The sequence below is a fragment of the Atractosteus spatula genome, chromosome 3 (assembly GCF_055471065.1).
Source record: "Atractosteus spatula isolate fAtrSpa1 chromosome 3, fAtrSpa1.hap1, whole genome shotgun sequence".
NCBI classification, from domain to species: Eukaryota; Metazoa; Chordata; class Actinopteri; order Semionotiformes; family Lepisosteidae; genus Atractosteus; species Atractosteus spatula.
In genome coordinates this window covers 63,923,788-63,948,603 of record NC_142708.1, presented here as the reverse complement: position 1 = coordinate 63,948,603, position 24,816 = coordinate 63,923,788, and the positions used below count along the sequence as shown (strand labels likewise).

Sequence of the window (24,816 nt, the reverse complement as noted above, 5' to 3'; positions counted from 1 at the left end):
GTGTAGTACTGCAAACCTCCAGTAAATCTCCGCATGGTTAGGCACCGTGATCTGCCTTGGTCACTGTGCCAACCTTCCAAGCAAACACCGCTGGTATCTCCGCAACCTCTGGCGATTGCAAAAGACAAGGAAACAATGGGAATCAATCCCATAGATTGGAGGGAAATTTTAGTCGACCGCACTAGCCTGGACACCAACACTCTCGCAGAAGACGGCCGGGTGAGGTTAGGGCCTTTAGTTCAAAGGGTCTCCCCTGGTCCACCCACACCTTTCCTAGGGTTTGGCTTGAAAGACCTCAGGTGCCAACCAGGCCCAGCCTTGTGCTAGTTTTCGTGCAAAAGCTATATAAACACCAAAGAGTCTCCACTTCAATGTTTCTTTTGGACATTCTGTTTCCATATTTACCCCCGCAGTTCCTGTATTTATATTTTCAAGTTTTCTGCCTTTCAACTGCAGACTTTGGTAAAGACTTGCTTATCGTAAAAGCTATAACTCAGTGTAGATCAAGCCCTGATTTATCTTCTGGCCAAAGGATGATCACTTTCTGAAGCTCACTTATCTCCTGTAAGTAAGTGAAGTGTTTCTGCACCTTGCATAGGGGTAAAATGGGGACTCAGAACTTTACTCCTGCTGCAAACATTAGCAAAGAACAACGATTACAAACTAAGGCAAGATTCTTATTGACACGATACAGTGTGCAACATGATGCATAAAGCTGGCCTGAGAAGGAGAATGACAAGCAAACAAGCTGCCCAGCCATGTTGTCAAAACCAATATCCTGCTTTCTTTCAAGAAACAGCTGGACGAAATCCTTGGGTCAATTACCCTTGAGTAACAACAGGGGCGAAATGGCTGCAAACGTTCAAAGACAAATTAAATCCGCTACCTTGGATCATCTGCAGAAGCTCGTGGTTGAAGGAAGGACAAAAACAGACTACGTCTCCAGCTCGTTGGAGAAAGACATGATGAGCCGCAGATTAAATTAAGTAACATTACTTATTTAGGTTTCAAAATAAGCATCAGTGTGAGACTTCCAATCCGCTCCCTGTCTGGGTGGTTATCTGCCTTCTGCCAAACAAGTTGTTCTAAGCCATTTAGTATGCAGGCAGATTTCTGTGCTCTAATGAGACTCAATATTCAATCTGCATCAAGCATGTGTTCTACAAAATCATATAAAAAGCCAGCAATCTGTGTAAGTGCATATGACAGTATATCAGACCTGACATTCTGAACAAAATATTTCATATACGAGAAAAAGGGGAGATTGAGCAATGTTTTTTTTTCATTATTAATATAAAAAAATGTAAATTTTTAATTGCAGAGAAACTGAGCCAAACGGGCTAACCCTGCTCTAATTAGTTACATAATTAACTGGTATTCAAAAGGATCTAGAACCAGGCATCTCGTAATATGAAGGAGGCCAGGTGTTCCAAGCGTAATTTGGTCCCATTTTCTTCTGCTCAGAAAGCAGTGAATAGAAAATTGGTTTGTTAGACTGTCCATGAATGAAGCAAGAAAATTGAATGAGTAATGTGCCAAAAAATGTTTCTTTCAATCCTCAGAAGAAAACATATTCATAATAATTGATGGTGTCACTAAAAGATTAAATACAATTTCATAAACATTCTTAAAGTGTACTAATACTATTTGGACTGTATCTTATGTACAGTATTTGTAGCAACACTATTTTTAACAACATCTACTGTATACAGTGTATACTGTACATATCTGTATCTACAACAGAAGTCAGTACTAGACTTTATTCACTCTGAGTCAGAATCTGTGTGTTCGGGAAACCTGGCTCACAAATCCAAATTCAATTCAATTCAATTCAAACCTGTAATAATGACACAGAGTACACAGTATAGCACATCTGCAGTAAGTCCTGAAAGAGAGCCACTCTATGATACCACTAGTCCTCCCATCTCCTACCCACCGGACTGTCAAGATGCTTTTTTCAAACAAAACTGCACGTTTCAGAACGAAGAAGATAGTGGATCGTCACATTAAAGATAAAAAAGAAGGTTCTCAGAAAATGTCCAAAAACCATGAATGTGGTATCACGTGAAGTGGCAGCGCCATTATCCACTCATTAGTGATTTACAGCCTGGGTTCCAGCACCTGAATCAGGCTTTAAAATGACATCATTATTATTAGCAGAGCAGTTGGCTTCCTAAGAGGAAACTACATTTTCCTATCATCTGTCTCTCTATCTGCATGCAATTAGATTAAATCTCGCTCTAAAGTCATGACTCACATTTTAAATACATTCAGTAGTTCTGTGTGATTTCACTCCAGACACACAGGGCAACAACGACCGATAACTCTTGGCTGAGGTATAATTTTATTTGAACCTAATGTAGTTTAATATACATCAAGCCATGATCAATGAATTGCACATTATTCTGCCGTTTTCTCTGCTACTAGATTCCAGCTGTCTCCCTGCGAATGAGAATAACCAATCGCCCCAAAGAAGACATATGTATAGCAAAAAGGTTATCAAGGCAAAACGACTACAAAGAACAGAGCCAATGACAAACATCACAAAAGAAATGCATACTTGCAATATCATAGGAAAAATACATCTTTTTAACTGATGTGCTTTTTCCTTGGCAATATGCACAGCAACACTCCCACTCCTGTGAGTGACTCTCCTGCAGATTCTGCACAAACATTCCAGAACAACAGGACGGGCATCAGAATATTTCTGGGGTTTGGCTTCTACCTGATATGTTTCAGAATGCATCCTCACAGAAGTTCTGAACGTCTTCCAACGGGAGAGCCTGCTGGAATACATCCACCAAGGACTGTCCAGCAGACTCCACACACCCCAGAAAGAAAATTTCACCCTGAAGCGGAACCATCAAAATAAAGTATACCGACACTGTCCCACCTCTTTGTGATGACGTCTGAAGCATCACAGCAACAACTTGTCTACGATTTAATGGAAGAATGTCTTTTCAAAGACAAAAGCTTACAAAGCACTCTCAGGCTGTCCTCCAGGGAAAAATGCTCCCTAGTTGCGCTCTGTTCCAGAATGGAACTGCCCAGAACCTCAGCTGAACGATTCCAGAACACAGGTGCAAACACTTTGTGATTCTATTCTTTTCCCAGGGCATGTAAAAAAAATATATGAAGAAAATAACCTACTGTAAGTTTCACCTGACTCAAAATACCAGGCAACTTTACTGATTTTTCACTACATCACCTGAAGGCAAAGCTCCTCAGGAGCAACTTGCAAAGCTTTCTGTTAAAAAAAATAAGCCAAGCAAAACAGTGCATTAATCAGGCCAAAACAATTATCAGAGTGATAAGGCAAGTCTTCAGCTAACGATATGGGCAAGAGATTAAAAAAAACTGTCAAACCGCTTGGACATAATAGTTAAAAATGAAGACTGAAACCAAACAAAGTACTGTTAAAACTAACACACTAGAAAAAAAAAACTCTGAATACTGCACTGGGTTTCGCTCACCACTGTACGAAAAGGATATTATTGCCTTGCAAAGAGTTTCAACTTTAGGTCGAAACTGGAAGACACACACAGATGTGTTGAAAGCACGATGTTCCAGAATAGGCTGAACAATCCCATCGGATTCAATGAAAAATCCCTGACATTCAAAATCTTTAGTACCTTTGCGACTTCATTTACAACACAGAAATAGGCCTGGCCATCATGCGACAAACAGGATACTGTGCAACAAAGACTATGCCAAAACAAAATGAACAAACAATTCTACTGAAACAACAGAAAGAAAATGCCAGCCCCATCACAGTTCATTCCTTTTAAATTCATTCTTACCATACAGATGAGAGCAATGTGTCTTCCCTTCATCTCTGCCAGCCTCTTTTCCTGAAAGACAGATAAAAATCAGGAAAATTGAGGAAGTTCATTTGAGTCCTTAAGATATGTATGAAACAATATACACAACTAATTTGTTACAAATGGCTTTAGTGTGAATCGTATCCGCTTATTATAACCAGAAGGTATCACTTACCACAGCACCTAATCGCTTTCCTGTTGCACATCTGCACCAACACAGACTACAGGAATTGCTGCAAAAAAATTCATTTTTCATTCTTCTGTTCTTTGACTCAGGGTTTGATGATGAAACACTACAGACTGAATAGCTCTGAGAGTGGTATCCATTCCCTGGGGAGACGGTAGACTTAGCTACTTCAATCTTCCTTCAAATTGACATTTTATAATGTAATTAATTCCCTTGAAATTAATGGGTGCCTTTTTATCCAACAAAGCAATGTTTAGCGTGCACGTTTTCTAATGGAGAAATTACAGCTTTCTGTCATCTGCGTTCATCAAGACCATCTGCTTCTGAAGAGCACTGCTGCCTGGCTGAATTCCGGTACCACAGGCATAGGGTTCTTCTAATAACAGGAAGCCAGGCTTCTCCATCTTTCAACAATTTAAAGACCTTCTGGGAAAAGGCGCATGAAGCCAACATCTTGAAATAATTTGCAACGAAGAGAGAGTTAAGATCATTAAACAAATTACTAGAAATTAACAGTGGTCAAATTATCTGGAAAACAAATGGCACCCAATAAACATACATTTCAGTGAAATTAGAGAGGGAGGAGAGAAAAATTTGCATTGAAGTGGTAAAAAATGCCACACTCTGCTCTGATCACTGATGATTCCTCTACACTCACTGTCAACTCAGCAGACCTGAACATATCAAGGATCAAGGGTGTAGAGTTAAAACTTGTAATGCTCCTACAATTATAACCACACAACAGTTCCAAAAACCCCTACTGTACTGTATGTATTTTAAAAAAGGAGAGAGCAAAGCAACTGGAAACACACTTATAGGTTCTGGCTCCTGTTCATTTTGCTCTTTGTTTCCACTCTCTGCTTATCCCCTCTCATGCCTGTACGACAGTCATTACCAGAACAAACTTTTAGTCAGCGAACAGAGGCCAGGGTTACCAGAGCCACTCCAGCCCTGCTAAACACATTCAATGTTGGGATTTCATGTGCCACACACCCAGGGAATTTAAAATGGCAAGAGAAAAGAAAAGGGAAGCCACAATGTTTTCATGTAGACACATTAACAATGTTGATAAAGGATAAGGCAAAGGTACTGTGTACTGTACCAAGATTCACATCAGCTGGCTAAAGGGGTCCAAGGCGTATGTCATTTCAGTGCTTCAGGCAACAATACCATGCGAAATAATAAAACCACTTTCCCTCTGCTACAGGACCCCTATTAAAGGGAGGGAGGGACAACTGCCTTTTTTCTTGAAGTCTACCGTTCCTATAAAGCTGCCATTGTGCAGAATCTGGACATCACCTTTATTTGCAGAAATCGGGGATGATTGACTTCACTCTGTGATAACGTTTTGTTACCTGAAAACAAATGTCAACAACTGGCGAGCGGTGACAAAAGAGAGCCCAGAAGGCAGAGATCAGGTACCGGCAAACAAACACTGCCACCAGTCCAGAAGGCTCCTTGTAATTATTCACTCTACCTTACAGCTCAACAAAGGCCAAAATGAAGAGTGCGTGATTAATATTTCACAATTATCTTTTAAATGTCATTTCATCTAACACATGGTTGGACACAAAGCACATGAGCCGCTCAAAACAGCAGTCGTGATCTTGATTAACCAGGTTGAATAAGAGAAGCTGTACCACACCATTAGCTGGACTGAACCCCTATACCTACTTAGATTTATCCAAGGATCTCTTCAAGAATACTACAAATAAAGAAATGACCATACCGGAAGGAAAAACCCATCATTACTAAGGTGCTACATCAGCTTCCAAAAACAGATGATTAATATGCAAGGAGGGATGACCTAACCTGCCCATGTGACAGCTCTCAGTCTGCCCATATCCAACGCACTGTTTATGGACAAATGTGGGCTGCTCTGCGCACCTGGAAAACCCATCAGATCCAAGTGGGAGAAGTTCATTCCCTGTTTAGTCCCTTTTCATGTTTTCTTTGCACTGAGTCAGAAAAGGAAAGTTTGGACAATTAGCCATCGCAAGGTTTGCTGGGGGCTTATTATTCTGGCTGTCTACTACTTTTTTATTTCAGCTTTTCTATTGTAACATGTGAGTGCCACTACTGTATAATTAAAAGTTATATAATACCCTTCCGGCTTGGCAAACTGCTGTTTCTACACTGTATTCACTAGAACCTTCAAGTGTTACAATGGTTTTGACAGCAAGTCATGACACACAATATTGATGTATAGTATGTACTGTATAAAAATCACTAACCTGCTCTTAAAGAAACGGAACAGCTAAAAATATTTAGCGTAAAATCCCAGCAGATAGTTTATAATATTATCCCATTTCTAAATCTGGGAAAAACAATAGTATCCCAACCTACATACCCCAGCAATATTTCAACAATGACAGACCACTGAATATTGTAAAAGTCCAATTTCTATATACTGTATATACAGTATACACTGAGGCAATCAACTCTCAACAAATGAGAATTGAAAAAAATACCAATTGTTGCCTTTTTAATGCCTCATTGCAGATATTCTCTTAACAAGGGTGTTTCAATAATCTCATCTGAGTCTTCACTGTCTATTCCATGCTAATGGCATAGCGTTTTTTAAAGAGCTAAAAACAGCACACTCCACACTAACATGAAAGAAATGAAATCAAGTGCAGTACACTATATGCACCCAGTCTGAAATCAAAAACTGGAGCTGTAAGGAATCAGAGTTCATACAATATAACATTGTACTCTGAAGGTGACTCAGTCTGCCCTAAATAATTAAAATTGAAAGACAGCAAAGACAAAACTGCCCTATTTGTACTGCATACAGATCAGGTGACAGAAGTGAATATGAACTAGTTGTTATTAATAAAATGGGACTGAAGAACAGTGACCAGCTTCATTTTCCCTTTGGTGTTTTCTGAAAATCATGGCAAAGTAACATATTTTCGTATTTCAAGGCCAGTCACAGCAAAACCCCTCAGCACAGACATCTCCCTTCAGTGACAAACTGCAATTACAGGCAATGAGCCCTGCCCCCCCTGCTCCTCCACTGTCAGAGCACTTCTGAACCCCAACATTCCCGGCTGACCTACGGAGTGATGCAGATGGGCCTTTGATGCTTTTTTTTCTGGATCCACAACTTCAAAGGCCTTTGCAACTGCCTTGCTCTACAAATCACCAAATACTGAAATTTAAAACAAAATTGTCTCCCACCTCAGGGGGAGAAAGGAAGGGAATTTTAAATCCTTCCACACTTTGTACCAGGACACCCTATTTTCCAGCCTCCTCTCTGGCCCGTCTCCTCTTACATATGACTATTCCAAATGCAAAGCAGGACAAGTGAGGCGTTCAAACCTACAGCACATAAAAACAAGAAAATAAAACTCCAGCATTCTCATCTGGTGACTGCATTTGCACTGGACAATGAGAGACTGTGCCAAAGAAGAGCTCTGTAGCACACAAAGGAGACAGCATCAAAGCTGTCACTTGCAGACTAGCTTGCCATTTTTTACTCTTTCTATAATCAATGGCCAGAGGGCTGTTATCAGATGCCTTTTTTTCTTTTTTAAGCACTGAACTATTATTCATACCTCAATGCCACACCATTTCCTGGAGTTCAGCTCTTGTCTAGCAGCTCCAGAGGCTCTTTGTGTAACAAATTCAACACATGGTGTCCATACCACAACAGCAGCACACTCTCCAGGCAAGCTCACTGCAGAACACAAAGCAGCCCGAGGCTGAGGCACTGTTCACATTTCACCACAGGCTGACGTGACATTATGGACATATTCAAACTTAATGCAGTCCAGCAAAGGCACTTGGGAATTACAGTCTGCTGAGCTGTGCATGCCAAAGACTGGACATAAAGACTTGTTGTTTTGAAAGGTATAAGAATAAATGAGACAGGTGAAGAAAGTGCTCAACTGCTCTTGAAAAAAAACATCCACTCTATCCCAGCTTAATTCATTTCAGGTGTAAGGAGATGTACATACAGTAGGGTCTTACACAGTATAAAAACAATAACAATTTACTCACACTCACTACATTATTTGGAATAAATTTGCACATACTGTATAGAAGCATGACATTACAAAATATTAGGCAAACCTGTATTAAGGTATTTTTGCTTTATCAGCGACGATTTGTACAAAACCCTGCAGCTCTTAAAGTTTAAAGTGCAGTGGTAGTGCACCAGGTTCAATGACCATATACTATGCTTCTACAAAACTTACTACGAAAGAATTAAAAAGTCTTCACTCTGTGTTTCCATAAAAAGAATTCTACTAGTAGAGTTAAAAATCTTCCTTTCCCCCCAAAGTTATGAAACTCCCAGATGAACAAAGTGGGAGCAGTGATCAGATTTGAGAGGATTACTGACAGCTTTGCTGTTGAAAATTTGTTACACAAGGAAGCAACGCTTTGCAATTTTCACTGGCTTATATGGTGCTGCCATACAAGGAACATGTTTTTAATCAGTGTCCACTGACTAATACTCCTGGAATTCTGCGCCTATTCTGGTAGTATCAGTATCAAAGAAACCCTTATTTTAATAAGCAGGTTGGTTGATTCTAAGGAGAGAAGGAGTAGAAGATGCAGGAGCTGCAAAAGAGGACCAGCAGAGCCTGACTGTGGGGTAAATTTGATCATGAAGGGACAATCGAATCTACTACCAGCTAGAAATTTTGAATTAGAGGTGCAGGCAGGATGGATCGCAACATAGCTCCTGCACTGTAATTTGACTCGTGAAAGAGCTAGTGAAAAAAAATGTCAAAATACTGTAAGTCCACTAAAAATGTTCATTTTGATCAGATTGTGGTGCATGGCAGTAAAGCCTAGTTTCTTGAGAGAGAGAGAAAGAGAGTACCACTCCCTACAGTGTTCACGGCACTCCTGGCATGTGGATCTCAGCAAGGAAAGAAATCCGCTTCGCTTCCTCTCTTCTCTCCCTTCTCCAGTGCTAGCGAAACTGCCTGTGGCTTAGGCTGTAAATATTTATGAAGACCTATCACAACTTTCACAGTCACAGGTCTGATCTGTGAAACCCCAGCCATTCATTTGCTGAAAAACACACAGACTCCCAACAGACAAGAAGAGAAAAGACACATGGACACTCAGTACTTTACTACATAAAGATGCAAATCTTATATCAAATTAAATTATGACACGAAATATACAGTATGAATCCCAACTGAATTTCATCGTTTCCATTTAACTTTAATTTAAAAAATTAAAACCTCACCTAGTTTCAAACCTAACACCTTAGTACTATTACACACTTTACATTTATAGGTTACTGTAAATAATGTAGATATAAAGAAAAAAATGTTCACCCTAATCCCCAGGTTTAACTTTCTCCTCTTTGATGAAAACCCTATATAATACCGGACAACTTCCCTTCAACACCCTGCTATTATTTACCAGTTTCAAACCTCATATTAAACCCTGATAATAAAAATAGACATGGAGTATTTTCACCAACTGAAAGAAATAGCTTTCATGTTCCTCTTTAAGACAACTGTGGATCCTATCAACTTAAACCGATAGGTTTCTCCAAGCAAAACCTGCATTGCTCTGACCTCTCCACTGCAGCATGCAGGAGGAACTGATTTCATGTCAAGCAACCCAGATCAGCCTCAGGATTCAACAGTAGCACTCACACGTCTGCCTGAAACAGGACAAATTTACATACTATACTGCCTCACATAACTTGAAAGTCACATTGCACACATATTCAGTGAAAGGATCTGAAAGAGGACAATTCTCTGCTGCTGCATCTGTAAATCACAACCCTGCATCCTGGATTCACTGAAGACACAGCACTGCATATCCTTTCCCAGGACCTGTAATTTGTTGCTGGACAGGGGGCCAGCTGCCCTAATTGCTGTCTGTCAGAGGGGAGGGACAGAAGCACAGCAGCGCTGAGGCAAGAGAGGAGGAGAGTGTGGAGCTACCCAACTCCAGACTGACACCATCCTTCAGTTCCTGTTACTGGGTTGGAGCACAGTGCAGTCAGTTGATGAACTGAGCTTATTTTAAATTGCTTATCCTGCAGTTTATTTTTCAAACTTTTATACAAGTGATTATTTATTAGGTGTGTTAAAAATTGTTTTACATTTGGTAAAAAATATGTAAACAAGTCTTTAAATTTGTTTTCCTTACCATCTTGTGTATTTTGGTTTACCAAACATCCACTCATCCTTCAAAAAGTCAGTTATTCCTAGTAAGAGTCACACCAACTCATATCCCATCCTGGAAGCTTAGGAACAAAACTGAACTACACCCAAGGATAAGGATGAACTACCCTAGCGCAAGGCCAGACTGCAACCCAAGGCAGAGTGGGTCTACAACCCCGGCAGGGTCAGTCTACACCCCAGGGCAGGGTCAGTCTACACCCCAGGGCAGGGTCAGTCTACACCCCAGGGCAGGGTCAGTCAATACCCCAGGGCAGAGTAGGTCTACAACCCTGGCAGGGTCAGTCAACACCCCAGGGCAGGGTCAGTCAATACCACAGGGCAGGGTAGACTATACCCCAGGGCAGAGTAGGTCTACAACCCTGGCAGGGTCAGTCTACACCCCAGGGCAGGGTTAGACTACACAGCAGATGGGATGCCAGCACACTGCATCCAAACCAGTATGTCTCTGGACTTTGGGAGGAAACTGGTGCACCCAGAGAAAGTCCACACATACTGTACAAAACCGTTTACTTCCCCGGCCCACCAGAAGCCATTTCCAATTAGAAGGATGTGTCCTTAAACATCTTGCATTATTTTGGAAAGTACTGTATAGAGAGTACAGGCCTTGCTCTGGGCTTGAGTTCGAGGTGAGATCCTTAAAAAAATTCTCTCAATGCCTCTCTCTTCTTTGGTAAAATAAGAACCCCATAAAACAGAAGGATTTTCCTTGTTTTTTTTTTTAGACTGTGATGCAAAGCAGTGCCTTATGTCTTTTCTTCTTTGACATTATACACAGTCAACACATGGCCTATCGACACACACACCCACTCACACATACCAGACACAAGACTTTTCACATCTCCATACACACAGTGCTCTCCCCAAAACACCAGACACAGTGCCTTCTACACTTCCATACGCACATCCCACTCACATAGTCACCTCGTCTTACACACACCCCATTCACACAACTTGAACACACACCAGACACAGTGACGTCTACATCTCCACACTCACCTCCTCAAAAGTGGTCATTTCACATGATAAACAATCAGCAAAGATCCAGAAATGTGTTTGTCACATCCTGTTATATCAAAAACAACTGTACCTCATAACCCAAGGTTTTAGCTAATTAGCCATAGTCTATCCACTTGCCTTCTGGGAAATGTAGTCTCTGCCATATAGGACTACATGCTTTTGCGAACAAATTTACAAATGTTAATATTAAATGTTACATTCTTGGCCCATAACACACTCCGCTGCTAACCTTGCCTGGTGTTCAAGTCATGTCAATGTAATAAAATGTCACTCTGAACTCCAGAGGGCGATGAATGATTTTCACTAGTTCTAGTGAAGACTCTGTGACTACAGGAAACTACCGTTTAAAGGAAGGGGAGGTAGTCACAAAAAAACAAAAACAAAGAGCCCCTATGATCCCATGGGGACTGAGCACACATTTCACAGTCCCTGGTGCAGTAACTGGTTTGTTCTCCCAGACTGAAACTGCAAAACAGAACTACTAATAAAAGCACAACACCCATTCAGGCCTGCATTTCAGTGTTTTTCAAACTCAGTTCATTAGAAATAAAAACCACACTGTAATGGTAATTATGCAATCTGGACAAAGTATAACTGAGTTATTTTAGCCTGGCATGTACTGCCATATCTAAATGTTTTAAGAGCCACAGTCAAAAATATAAGCAGGTCTATAGGCCAGGGTTTACTGCATCATATTATGATCTTTTTTCTCCAGTTTCTATACATACAAACATTGCTATTTAGAATTACCTAAATCTTATTTAACTTACATTGAAACAGTTGCTTCACAAACTTTACCCTTGTTTAAAAGGGGCTTATTAAAAAAACAGGCAAATATTGACAGAATAGTCCCACACGGCCCAGCGCCAGGTCAGAAACACTCAAACACACATACATTTTCACACTGTTCTGAAGCGGACAGTTGCACAAGAGAGTGATATTTTGCACCCTATCTTTGAAGTTTGCTCTGCCCCAGTTCAGAGACGCTTGATGCTGTACTCAAATGAAAATGTGGCTCTTATCCTGTGTGAGCTCAGTCTCCTGGGATCAGCCAGTGCCTGAAAACACGGGGGCCCATGTGTCCCCAGCTGCACGTGTGGAATACCAGGACACCTTAACTTAACTCTTAACTCCTAAAAAACACTTACAAGGCTTAAACTGCAAAAACCATTTAGACTACTTTATAAGAAATGTTTTATCCAAAGCCATTTAGAAAATATTTTAACATATTTTCCTTGTTACTTAACAAATATTGATACTGTAGATCACTTGTGCCTGCCTGTTAATTTTCCACTGAAAACCTATCAGACAGCAAAGTCATCTGCAGGACTAGAGCTCTAGAATCCAACAGGCAGCTTGTCCCACGATGTAACCTGCAGTACCTACACCGCTTTCCAAACAAGCCCCAGTAACAGTGGCACTACTGTTTTCATTAACGAGCGTGGAGGACCTGTTTTTTCATTGGCTACTTTCATTTCCTGTAATTATCAGAGAGGAAGCGCAGGTTAAAGGTTCACCTAATACCGAAGAAGTGGTCCATATGTAATTATGTCTGGTAGACGTGTCCTTGGGGTAAAGTGAGCAACCTTGAAGGCAGTGGGATAATTTCTACAATCTTCCAGGGTTGAAAGGGAGAAGGCTCCTAAGCTGACATTTGGGAAAACTTAAGGACCGCAGGGGCAATGCAAGAAAATAGCGGTTGTATGTAGAAGCCCCACCACCGCAGCTGGTTCTTCCTCCTCCTTTGCTTTCTGTGAGGATAAATACGCAGGCCAGAAAGGAGACACATGAGGAAACAATCAAATGGACATGCAGGATATGCTCAGGCTGGTGAACAATGGCTTTATTAATCAATCCAACTGACGCGTAATTGCTAAATTACTGTAAGCTGACATTAGAGAAGAAGCAGATGTAACCAAGTTGTTCAGCTCCTATCATTCGTGGTTCATTATTGACCTTGTGAACATGAGTGAAACACCTTTCCAGAACCATCACACTTACTTGCAAAAGGCAGACTCGGTTAATGAGTAAGGAGAAGTGACTGAATGATACATTGTTGAAATAATATGAATAAAACAGAAATTAACTAACTGTATCTGTTTATTCACCTTATCTTTGCTCAGTTCCCAAAACACCCATTTAAAAAACTATGACAGTAGAATAAAGCCATGAAAAAAAGCACAGAAGCATTAATGGTGCTGACTCACAGAGTACACATCTTTGCTAACACTGACACATGTACAATGGCTATTTTATTCAGAGTAAATACTGTGGAACACCAGGGGCCTGAAGTCTTTTGTGCTTCTTGTCACTTTCCTAAGTTAGAGTAGTAGCAGAGAAGCAGAGGCCCCACTGGACGGTTTTCAAATTTTATATTTGCTCTAGTGCAAACTGCTTGTTTCTTCCAGCTACTAATAAACGACTTCTAATTTGCTTAAACACTGTAGAATTTGCTATTTTCGGGACAAGTGGGCTAAAAAAGAATGGAAACATTTAAGTGAGACAAACAAAATCACAAACACCTTCCCAACTCATCCATCTTGCACAAGTCACATGATTATCCTTTCAGCTTTTGCAATACAAGGATATCCACTTAGCTGTGAACAGCAGAAAACAGCAACAGCCAACTTGCTGGTATCTGTAACTTCAGTCCCCTGCCCTACAGTGAATACTTTGCTTAACCGATTCCGGTCCTCACTGCTTTATGACCATGCTGTCTGGTCACACAAACACATGAAAACAACATCCAAGTCTATTCCACTTCCAAATAAAGCATACAATGGAAAGACTGGATTTAGATCACAGTGAATTACAGTCTAATTTCCTGTTAAAGGCACAAAGGTATGGCACTGCATCGTTCTTTGTGACTCTAGATTGACTGCAGACCATTCTGGTTTAATTCAATCTGAATCTGCTGCTGCCCTCAAACTGTAAACACACCTCTAAAACACTGCAGGCTTCATCAGAGCTATGGGAGACGATGTACTGTAGTTGAATGGAAGAAGGCTGTGTCTTTGAAGAGCATTTAAGAGCAATACTCTCAATAATGAGCAATAGTGCAAAACTGAAGGAATGCTAAGTAACAGGCTTTTAAACAGATGTCTGTGAGCAGGTCAAAACCTAATCTTGGCCACTTCCGCCTTCCTACATTATGTATAAATGTTACACATCTTGCCAACTCATTTCCCTCCCCCCACCCCTTTTCACCCTAGCTGCAACTCTCTGGTTCATCCCAGATTAAAAGAGAGGTCTGACCTCCTTACAGACAGATTGTCAGTCTCCTCAGCCAGGCACGTTTCCCTAATAAAGCTTACTACTCAAAACACAATTCTTCTCTGCCTTAATTCAGGTTTGAAATATACAGTACAGTAGTATGCATTAGACTCAGAGCTGTGGATCCACCAAAATCTCAAGCAGGAAATTTCCTTCTAACCCAAAGCAAACACAAACGTTCCCTACAACACAAACACCACCTGCTGTTCCATGGGGTCCATGCTGCTCACAAAACTCAAGGGCACTAACTATCAAGGTCTCAAGCAGATCCCTGAAACTCTCTAGGCAACCAGGGGCAACTTAATGAGTCCCTGAAACCATGGTTTATAAATTTATTTAGAGTAGTAATCCAAGTCAGAACTACTATTAATAGTTCAGGTCAAAGCCAGAAACAGACTAATTTCCTGAAATGTAGCGTCTTGATTTTTAACTCAGTTTTCCTGATGGCAATTGACTTTTAGGAAAATCCCCCAGCTGAGACAGATCTTAGTCTTACTGTATGTGAAACAGGTTATAGCAAAATTGGGGAAATAGCTGTCCTAACCACTAACCACTGACAACACTGACCAGAGAGAGCTCACACTGCCCCAGTACAATTAAGCATTCAGATCCAATTCACATCTAAATTAGAGATTTTGTAATCAGAAAAAAATCAAAGTTTTGAGACAAATAACAACCAAAACAGTTTGAACATGTCTTAGTTAAATCAGTGTTAATTATAGGAGTAAGATATTGAAGAAATCGAAGGCACCGCACATCCTTTTGAATGAACAGGAGGGAAAGGGACAATGAACCTTGAACAAAGTTTATGTCAAACACTGTCCTTTGTTTTGACTTGATTCTTGCTTTGGCTCAGTTCCTGCTTAAAACTCATTATTGCCTGAAGCATAAGTAAAGACAACAGGAGGAAAGGTTTACTTTAGGTAAACTCTACCAATTATGTGAGTGCCCCCAACAACTAATCATTTACATTGTTCTAAAACATATTGTTAAATAGAAAATGTATAGAAGGTTATGCTATCACAAGAGCTTCCATAATTTTGTTGAGGAAACTGATTCTAAGCAGGATGAGGTGACATACTTGAAACCCAGAGACACAAAAACCACACTAACTACAAATAAATTACATTTCTACAAGGGCTAAGACAAAACACACACAAGTTAAACAGCCCATCATTGTTGGGGCTGAAGCTCTAAAAGGCAGCCTTTGTAGATTTTAACAGGGTGTTGGGAGCAGCAAAGCAGTGCCTGCAAGCAACAGGACTTTCACTCAGCTCGGTGGGGCATTAACACACCGCTCTCCAAATGAAAGCTCGCACAGTTCAGACTGTTCTCTCCAATCAGACAATTCACCACAGGCTTACAGCTCCAGACAAGTTTACACTCATGTTTTTCTCTGGTTAACTGGCTACTCTATAGGCTGAAGAACATGCTGAACCTTCTTTTAAAGAGTGAACATCTTCCAGTTTTACCCAGACACAGAGCTTTTTTCTGTTCTACAAAGATGAAAAGAGCAACCTAGGCACAATAAAGACTTTTAACAGGGAGAACAAGACATCACAAAGCCAGACTGTAGCTGATGAAAATGTTTCTGATAAATCTATACTGTGTGTAAATGAAGGCCACAGCTTTATTTGATTTAACCATTATACAGTACATGTGTGACTTCATAGCTTACAGTATGTGCTAGTGTGCATACATTTAGAGCACACCTGTTCTGGATTTTTGAGACAATGCAGTTTCTGCTGAATCTGCTTTATATAGACCAAACATGTTAAAAGAATGTGCATTACCAGAACTTCACTGACAAAATTCATTCATGGATTGGTCATTGATTTTTAATCAGTATAAGTTGTGTTGTTAGTTGTTACTGGTGTAAATACACAGGGGATGAGAATGTAAGATCCACACATGAGGCTCCCCACTAGATTGCTACATAACAGTCTGGATCTGTCACTGATATACTGTACATGTCTTCCTGCCTGACTCACAGATTTTCTCAAATCATTTAACAAGCATCAGTGGAGGTAGGATTTACAGCTTGTCGCAGCAAAAAAGCAAAATCTAAACCAGTGATTCTCACTCCTAGTGCTGGAGATACACAGAGATTTCTGGCATCCCCATAGCTCTCGATGACATGCGCAATTCAATTATGGACGTGATTGATCTAAACTGCCCTGTTTTCCAGGTCTTCAGCCATTGAGAAGTTTAAAATTCCCCATAAAAGCTGCAGGGATTTTGGATGTTGGCTCTTCAGTGCCAGGAGAGAGACACTGCTGTGAGATAAAGAATAACATGGAATCACACAGGACACACTTTTGAATTAATTTTTTCCTTAGTATCAGGGTCTCCAACCAGTTCTTGTTGAGTCCCAATCCTGCACATTTATGGGTAACCAATAAATCCCCAATTTCTAAAGGCCTGGAACAATTTAATAAGGTGTTTTTTTTTAAATCCAGTAATTTAGAGATCATTTGGGACCACAATTTTGGTTCCTGAAGGAACAAACTATTTGCTTAATTAATTAAAGGGCTACAGGGCAAGTATTACAAAACTTCAGGAATAGGTTACGTAGCCTAACCTACTTTAGGATACTTCTCTCTAGGACCTGGGATGAAGACTCCACTTTTAGTGACTCGATCAGTAAAGGTGCTTTAAAGAACAGAGGCTTTGCCTTATACACCACAGCCTGCTGTTTCAGATCCAGGCTACGGACCTTGCAGTACGTCACTGTGTTAGCACAACTGGCTCAGCCTATGACTAGACAGGTCGTGCAATCTTGCAGTGCTGCCGCTAGAAACTCTCCTACCCTTCACTTTAAGGGCTATTACACCACAGAACACAGAAAAGCAAGTGGCCTGACCGCACCCATCAGGACAGGTGAGTTGAGTTGATTAAAGACTGTCAATTAAAAACCCGGGCCGCAAAAACATAAGTGGCAATCCTACATGAAAAAATAATGTTATAATAATTAGAATAATTCCTTGTTCCTTTAGTTCAGTAGGTGCTTTTTTCTGTCCTATAAAAAGGTAAATGATACTTTGACATGTGTTAAAGGACTTTAAACTATTCTGAATGATTCATTAGGTGGAAAAAAACTGACTGATTAAAAAGGTAACCTGATGAAGCTCTTGTCAGGTTTCCTAATGCTGTGTGAACGGAAAATGTCAGAGAATAAAATGTGAATTTCCTCTTATAAAAACATAAATGGAAGGGCCCAATCTAAGGCCCAGGAAAAACTGACAGAGTGACAAGGGCTGGATTAAGGTGCAGTTTAAAACATAATTATTAGTGAAGGTTGTTCTGAATGTAATGGGATGGAGACTGAAAGAATTGAGTTGCTACTCATATTGTTATGGAAAGGGCAAAATGCATAACAATACTAAAATTTACTAAAATGCAAAAGGGTTCTGCAGGCAGATCTTTGCAGATAAAGGCACCAGTGTGTATGCACACCTCATTCAGAAATCACAAACTCATTTTGCTGAATTAATTTGTTTTACAATACTGTGGCATGGGATGTACTACTGTACAGTATATGCCAGAAGTATCCAGTCCTGGTGCTGGAAGGCAGGTGTGTCTGTGAGTTTTTACTCCAGTTCAGTTCTTTACAAGCTAAACAAGACGATTACTGATTTACTATAACTGAACACATTGAGCAACTTCTCTCAGTTCTTCTGGTGCCGTAGCTTTATGAAGAAGTGGAGAATATGCGGACACACAACCCCTCCAGGACTGGACAGCCCTGCTATATGCAACACAGTACTTTTCCGGGTTATAGACTGCCACTGATTAAGATGGACTGCATCCTAAATTATGAGCCGATGAGGAAAATATGATTTATCTGTTCTGAGAGGCAGCAATGAGGAGTGAGGTTCCAAGCTTCCTCTCTGAGTTTACCAGGAGTGCTAAGGTTAGAGTTTCAAATATCATATACCCAGCAATCTTAAAAAAAATCAATTCCATCTGCAGAACTAATGCATGCTTTTATTGAACAACTTAATGCATTTTAGTTTTCCAGCAGCAACAGTTTTACACTGCTTTAACATATCAAATTCTCGGTATATTTCCCAAAATACCATTGAGCTTTCCTATGTGTTGCTTTGACTTACCAATTATAAAAATGCATGTGAGTGAACAAGGTTATAGTGGAAAACACGACCCATCAAGGCAATTCTCAGATTCGCACTCATCCCTGTAGGGGCACCACTGCACAGAGAGCCTAACTCCATCATTCAGACAACATCAGTTCTGATAAGATGCTGCTCTGCCATAAAGCTCTGAAAGAGTAAAGTGTCAAGACACTCACTGTGACAGCAATGTCAGGCACAGCACCCGTCCAGCACTTGAAACAGCACTGCCGCAAGCAAAATGTTCTGAACTCCATCATTTAACCATTTAAACATCAAGGCCACTGAAAGACTCAAAGATTTCAAAAACTACCGTGCACATTTCAGTCCTAAATACAGTTTCCATTTATGTCTTCTGTCTTTGTCTCACTGTTTGTCCTGTTACTAATATTTTTCCTTAGTATACCCCTCAATAAAGCAATAACATTTTAATGTTCTGTAGCCTATATCAAGGTCATGTTCACCAACATACAAGTAAGACAGCATCTCTTCCCTATGTCTCATTATCAAATATTGGCTGTGTTACATGTGAAACCAAAGCCAAAAGGTCATGTTCACTTCTGTGTTCAAATGAATCTTTTTTTCTGGCTACACTTGTTCATTTTTAAACAAGGGATTGGACATCTGCTTTTTCTCGGACACAGGCGTGGCATGGACTCCCCCAATGCTCTCTTGGCTCATCACCCACCCGGGCTTTTCTGAGGTTCTTCTGCAAAGTTAACCTGGAACAATTATTTCCATAATCATAATGTTCCAAAGAAATCTGTTTCATGTTTGGACTATACTGCTGTAATTATAAACTCTCGTTAACCAACAGCTGTGATGAGAGTTTGGAAGGTGTCAAGTCGGATTTACAGCAGTTTGCTGTATCAGCAGATGTTAATTTTGAGGGAAAAATGTATTAGTTCACATGTGTTCAATTTTGTGAAGTCTGCACATTTACTCTGAAAACACGCAACATGATAATTTGATTTGCAACACATAGGTTACAATATGTTCCCTAATGCTCCCAGGAAGAATGATTCAGAACATTTATTGGTTTTATTATAATTAAACAGTTTTAAAACCTTAGCGATCAATCCTATACAGATGGCCGTTATATCTTGTATCTACCCAGGGTTAGACTCAGAGAGGGTGGGTAAGATTACAACAGCAGGAGGAGAGACCCTAAGAAAACTGCTCCGAAAGTCTTTATCTTTGCAGTCTCATATAATAATAAAATATAATATTTAAATAAAAGGTGAATGAAAGGGTATATGCTGTAAGATTCTGGGAGCACAGACACACTCTTGAAAGCACAGCCTTTGCAAAAATAAAGATGCAGGCGTTCTCACTTGCTGCTCTGCTTCATGGGGAGAGATTCAGGTCCGTGGCTGACCACACAACTGCAAAGGCTGTGCTCACAACTGGATGTACACTGGTCTCTGCCAGCTGGGTCTGGTGAGATCCAGGAGGAGGAGGTGAGGGTGCGAACAGTCAGAGTTCATCTTACATCACTTGGGGCTCTAGCCCTGGCCCTGTGGCACACGCTGACCGCAGGGAGACCGCTTCCAAGAGCCGTGCTCCAGCGTGCTCTGCGGTCCGCCATTGAGTCATACATTTCTGAATTAATTAACCAGTTTTCTTCCGTTTCAATAAAGCGAATCAAAGATGAAAGCATGACTAAAACTTGATAAAACAAACATCTTGCAAAACCATTTAAAAAAATAAACTTACGGTATATTCATTGACACTTTTTAAGTTCCTACTTTGCCTCCATAGAGTACCAGGAGTGAACAGCCCTTACCAATTAAATTTACTAAACCGTATTATAGAGTCACCTTTTACAAAAGATTTTTAAATAACAATGTCCTGCAAGTACCATGTCAGACTCAGCACTAACCAGTTCTGCTGCTGCAGCAGAACAGTTATCACCTCCTGTAAGCGAATGCCAGATGTGAGCTGCTGTCCACTGAAGGCTTATTATCGAATCCAAATCCTCTATCAGTTACCTCCCAGGGAGCTATATACGGGGTTATTGTCAACGGTATGAGAAAATCTTAAATTACCTAGCAATACAGAAAAATTCCAAAATTCGCAGTGACAGCATATACAGTATACTGTATATAGTATATACTGCACACTGTACTGTACATTGCATCCTAAAATAGTTAAGACACGTGGTGAGGACCTATTTTCACTCAAAACTCAAATTAACATTGCCGACAAGAAAAGGGAATTGCCAGGAACAGAAACCTTTTGATTTTTATCAGTAAAAAATAAGGGAAGGAAAGGAAGTTATGCGGTATACTGTAAGCCAACCCCTCAGTTCACTACAGGATGAAAGAAAGAAAACTAGAGCAGGCAGGTATTGTCCACCACACAGGTCTGTTTCAAGGGGTAAGTTCTGGAAAAATATTGAGGGGACAAAAGCCAAGTACAGAAAACACTTTCCCCCTAGAGGTTGCTGTGGTTGATTTTAAGAGGAAAATAAACTTTACATTCTGCACTGAGCTGTGCTACACTGATTAAAAAATGTTAAATCGTTATTTTTAAAACATTAGTTGAGTTTACTGACATTTTTAGAGAAGATCAAGTAATTTTCTACATTCAAATCACATTGATGGTACAAGTAAGCAGACTCTGCTTTGTGAAACCAATGACGACTCATATCTTAACTCTCACCCTTCAGGCACAACATCTTTTACTGGCAGGTCTGACTGCCGCTGAACAAACTCTTCAGCAAGGTTGGAAGAAGAATCCCTGCACTGCGCCCAGCTGCGGTCACTTGCAGAATTTGTATCGACGCAGAGAGGTGCAGCTTGATTACTTTGTGCGCAGGCTGCCAGCCTGGTCACACACAGAAACTTTACAACATTTCTTGATTAGTCACCATTCACTTTTTCCTTGCTTCTCCTCCAAGATCCATAACTTTCATATCATTTGTGCTTTTTGTTGGAGTGTGTTCAGCTCTTGCTACGTTTTGAAACTTTAATTAAAAAAACAGGAACTGAATAAGAATCCTGAAGCGCAGCGAACAGTACGGGTCTCCTTTGCTTTAAGCAGCTTATTTAAATTACCCTCACAAATGAGAGACCCTACTGCGAGTCTCTGTCACTACAGGGCCCAGTTCCAGCAGTGGTATACTGTAGAAAGATCACTGGAGAGAACAGGGCAGGATCCACTCGTCACCCTTGTGGGTCTTTGCCCTCTTTTTCCGATGTCTCATAATTGCTCTTCTTGTGCGCCTCTCAGCCCCCTTGCTCTTAAACCTGGGAAACACGGACAAACCCCACAAACGGATATGGAGGACGCCTCTGTGTTTTCAGGAATGTGGGTAGTCTGACGCCGTCTGCTGATGGATGTGGATGGTAAGCTGTGACAATGGTGCTAGAAACAATCCACCACATCACCTCGGGCATATTTGTCACCTGCAGCAGGTAATTACCGTAATGATGCCCCAATTAAATCTGCTGCAGGATCTGCCACACGACAGTCCCCGAGTCTGTTCTGTGACAAGCAGTGCCACCTCCTCACAATGAGCGATACCTGCTTCATTATCTGCTGTGGAATGGATGTGCATAAGTACAGTACATCAAGCAGGAGGACAATAAATGCATACTGTATGTCATCCAAGATTCATTCCTCCGGAGGTCAAGGATGTGTTGGAGTGGGTATAATGCTTAATGATTTGTAAAAACTGTACTGTTTCAGTACCACGGGGCTGGACGTGATTTCAGCTGTTTGGACCTGATCCACATTGGAACATAAAGATCACAAACGGAACACCTAGCCCATCAGACTGCTAGTGAGGAACTGACCTGAGGATCTCATCCTCAATAACATGGCCTGGGAGGTTTTCTGACACATTTGCCTGCAGTTTTCACTTGTGTCCTCTGGTTTATGTGTCACTGGCGATTCTGAAGAAGTCCAGTGTTTAGACTGCCAATGCCTTTGTGGAGTCTGAATACTTGAGTCAGATCCCAAACAGTTAAATTATTAATACAAATTAACTTCTGCCTTGAAATATTCTTCTGCTATCTCCCATAAAGTAAGACTTAAATATTAGAAAGAATGCATGTTAATAACACTAGGTAGGAACAAAATATTTTATGGTAATATATACAGTATTTCAGTTCTATTTAAGCCCTCATTCAATAATTGCATACTGTATTCTCAGTATGACAGCTAAACATACCATTGAATTGGTGGCTTAAATTGCAAAAAAAATACTTACTGTAACTGAAGTACATTTTTATATTTTCAATCAGACCTACAACACCTTTACGGAAATGAACATGCAGCTGCTCAAGCATGATGTCATTTCAGAAAAATCCAATTTTTAACAAGATTGAGGGTGAGATCGGTCACCTTTTTTTCCCCGGAAAATCATCTGCTTTCTTGCTATCTGTGCGAGAACATGTAGACACCTCTCATCAACATCAGGGAATAATTTATTCGCCTAGAGATCCTGTACTTTCGAAAAGGAAAAAAAAACGGACTAACTGCACACCACAATCATCAGACCTGCCCCTGCTTATGAAATGTGGAACACACTCTCTAGCAGTGTATTCAGGATTTTAAAACCTAAAAGACGTCGTTTTGTAAAAACAAGTTTTAAAAGCACCGAAACGTTTTAATATGTCACATTTAAGTACAAAGGTGATACGTCCTTTCAGCTGTATGAAATACCTAACAGTTATCGATATTTGCACCCGGCACCTTAAAGTGTATAAACAAATTAGGTTTACCCGTTTGTTAAACTATACCCATTTGTCAATGCTATCTCTTCTACATGTATTGAACATGCGTTTGTTCAGCGTGTACACAAGTGTATCGAAATCTCCTGAGCAAAGGGGAAGTTAAAATGTTCCAGTGAATGCACACATGATAAATGTTGCTCCACTGCTCACGTTTGCAATCATATGGTCGATTACAGGATATAGATTCGAAAGTTTGTCAATCTTCTGACAGAAAAACGTCATTCTGCAGTGTCACACTGAGAATTGTGAGTGTAAAAGAACCAAAAAAAATACTGGTTATAATCAGCCCATACAGTATGTCGTTTGCTTTATTTTCGCCAAGCTGGCCATTTAGTAGACAATTCGTGGGGAACACATTCAAAGGCGTAATTATGCTTAACATTCTCTAAAAAAAACTGTTTCTGCGCCTCCTTTCCAAAGCAGCGCTTCTTTCGTGCAGTTTCATAAATAGCTTTTAATATTCAAACAGACGCTTAATTCCCCATTAATCCATTTCAAATTAACAATGCCAAAAACGTTTTGTTTGTCTATTCTCAACATTCACAAGTTGTGTTTCGATTGATTTGCACTGCAGGGCATTAAGAGATACTCGCAGGTTGTAATAATCTCATCTCCACATTCGCAGATGGCAGAGCATCGTGCCTTCTCCGAAAATGCATAAACTTTGCTAACAACTAAAAAACTGAAATGGTTAGATTAAACAAGCCTTGAAGAAAATCTGAAAAAAGAAAGCCCTAGAGACAGAAAACAAAAGTTTTCACATACCGGACAATATCTGTATTGCTTACCTCCGGCTTTCTTTCAAAACTCGGTGCGGTATACTATCGGTTTTTTTTTCTAATGCGTTTTGTCTAAACTTTTTTGGTAGGATCAAAACGGTACAATGAGATTTCCGTGACTGACTTTTGGTTCGCCTTTTGAGAACGAGTTAAAAAAACAAAGTAAACACAACGTTAAGTAATAAAAACACTATTCGGTTGAAGTGAGCTCCACGGAATCAAAATCCTGCTGTTTTCATCGCAGGAACACAGCACGTTTTCCTTTCCAAGTAACTGGGAATTTTAACTGTTCTGTCATTCTTACCTTCTCCGGTAGGCCGACTCAGACTATGGGCTGCACTCTTCGATCCTAAATACGCAGTTGTTGTTGTTTTTTTCCAAACAATAAATCAATAGTGATACTGATAGAACCTACGGTACGGGACTCTTAACGTTTCACTTTCCCCGTCAACAGTCCGGTTCTCGCTTTCTGCGTCTTCGCCTTCTTAGCTCTCCGAGTGTCTGCAGCACCCACTAGTGACCTCACCGAGCTCGGAGCAGCGCTTCACGGATAGGTATGGAGCTCACACAGCACCGACTGCACAATTCAGCCGCCCTTGGACTACTTTATGCAAGGCATTGCTTGCTACGAGCCTGGCACAAAGGATTCTACTGTACGTAACCGTGTGTGGAATGGATGTTCCCAATCTACGGATCTACATTT

General features: G+C 40.5%; 1 protein-coding gene across 1 annotated transcript in view; it reads right to left on the bottom strand.

The window, feature by feature from the left end:
* LOC148838162 (bone morphogenetic protein receptor type-1B) overlaps nucleotides 1-24,577 on the bottom strand; it is a 162,064-nt gene extending 137,487 nt beyond the window's left edge. Inside the window, exons 1-2 of the mRNA XM_088910857.1 lie at nucleotides 24,418-24,577; nucleotides 3,801-3,851 (exon numbers count right to left, since the gene is read on the bottom strand). The gene's annotated coding sequence lies outside the window, so the exon portion shown is untranslated. The remainder of the gene's footprint in view (nucleotides 1-3,800; nucleotides 3,852-24,417) is intronic.
* Between the last annotated feature and the right edge of the window lie 239 nt (nucleotides 24,578-24,816).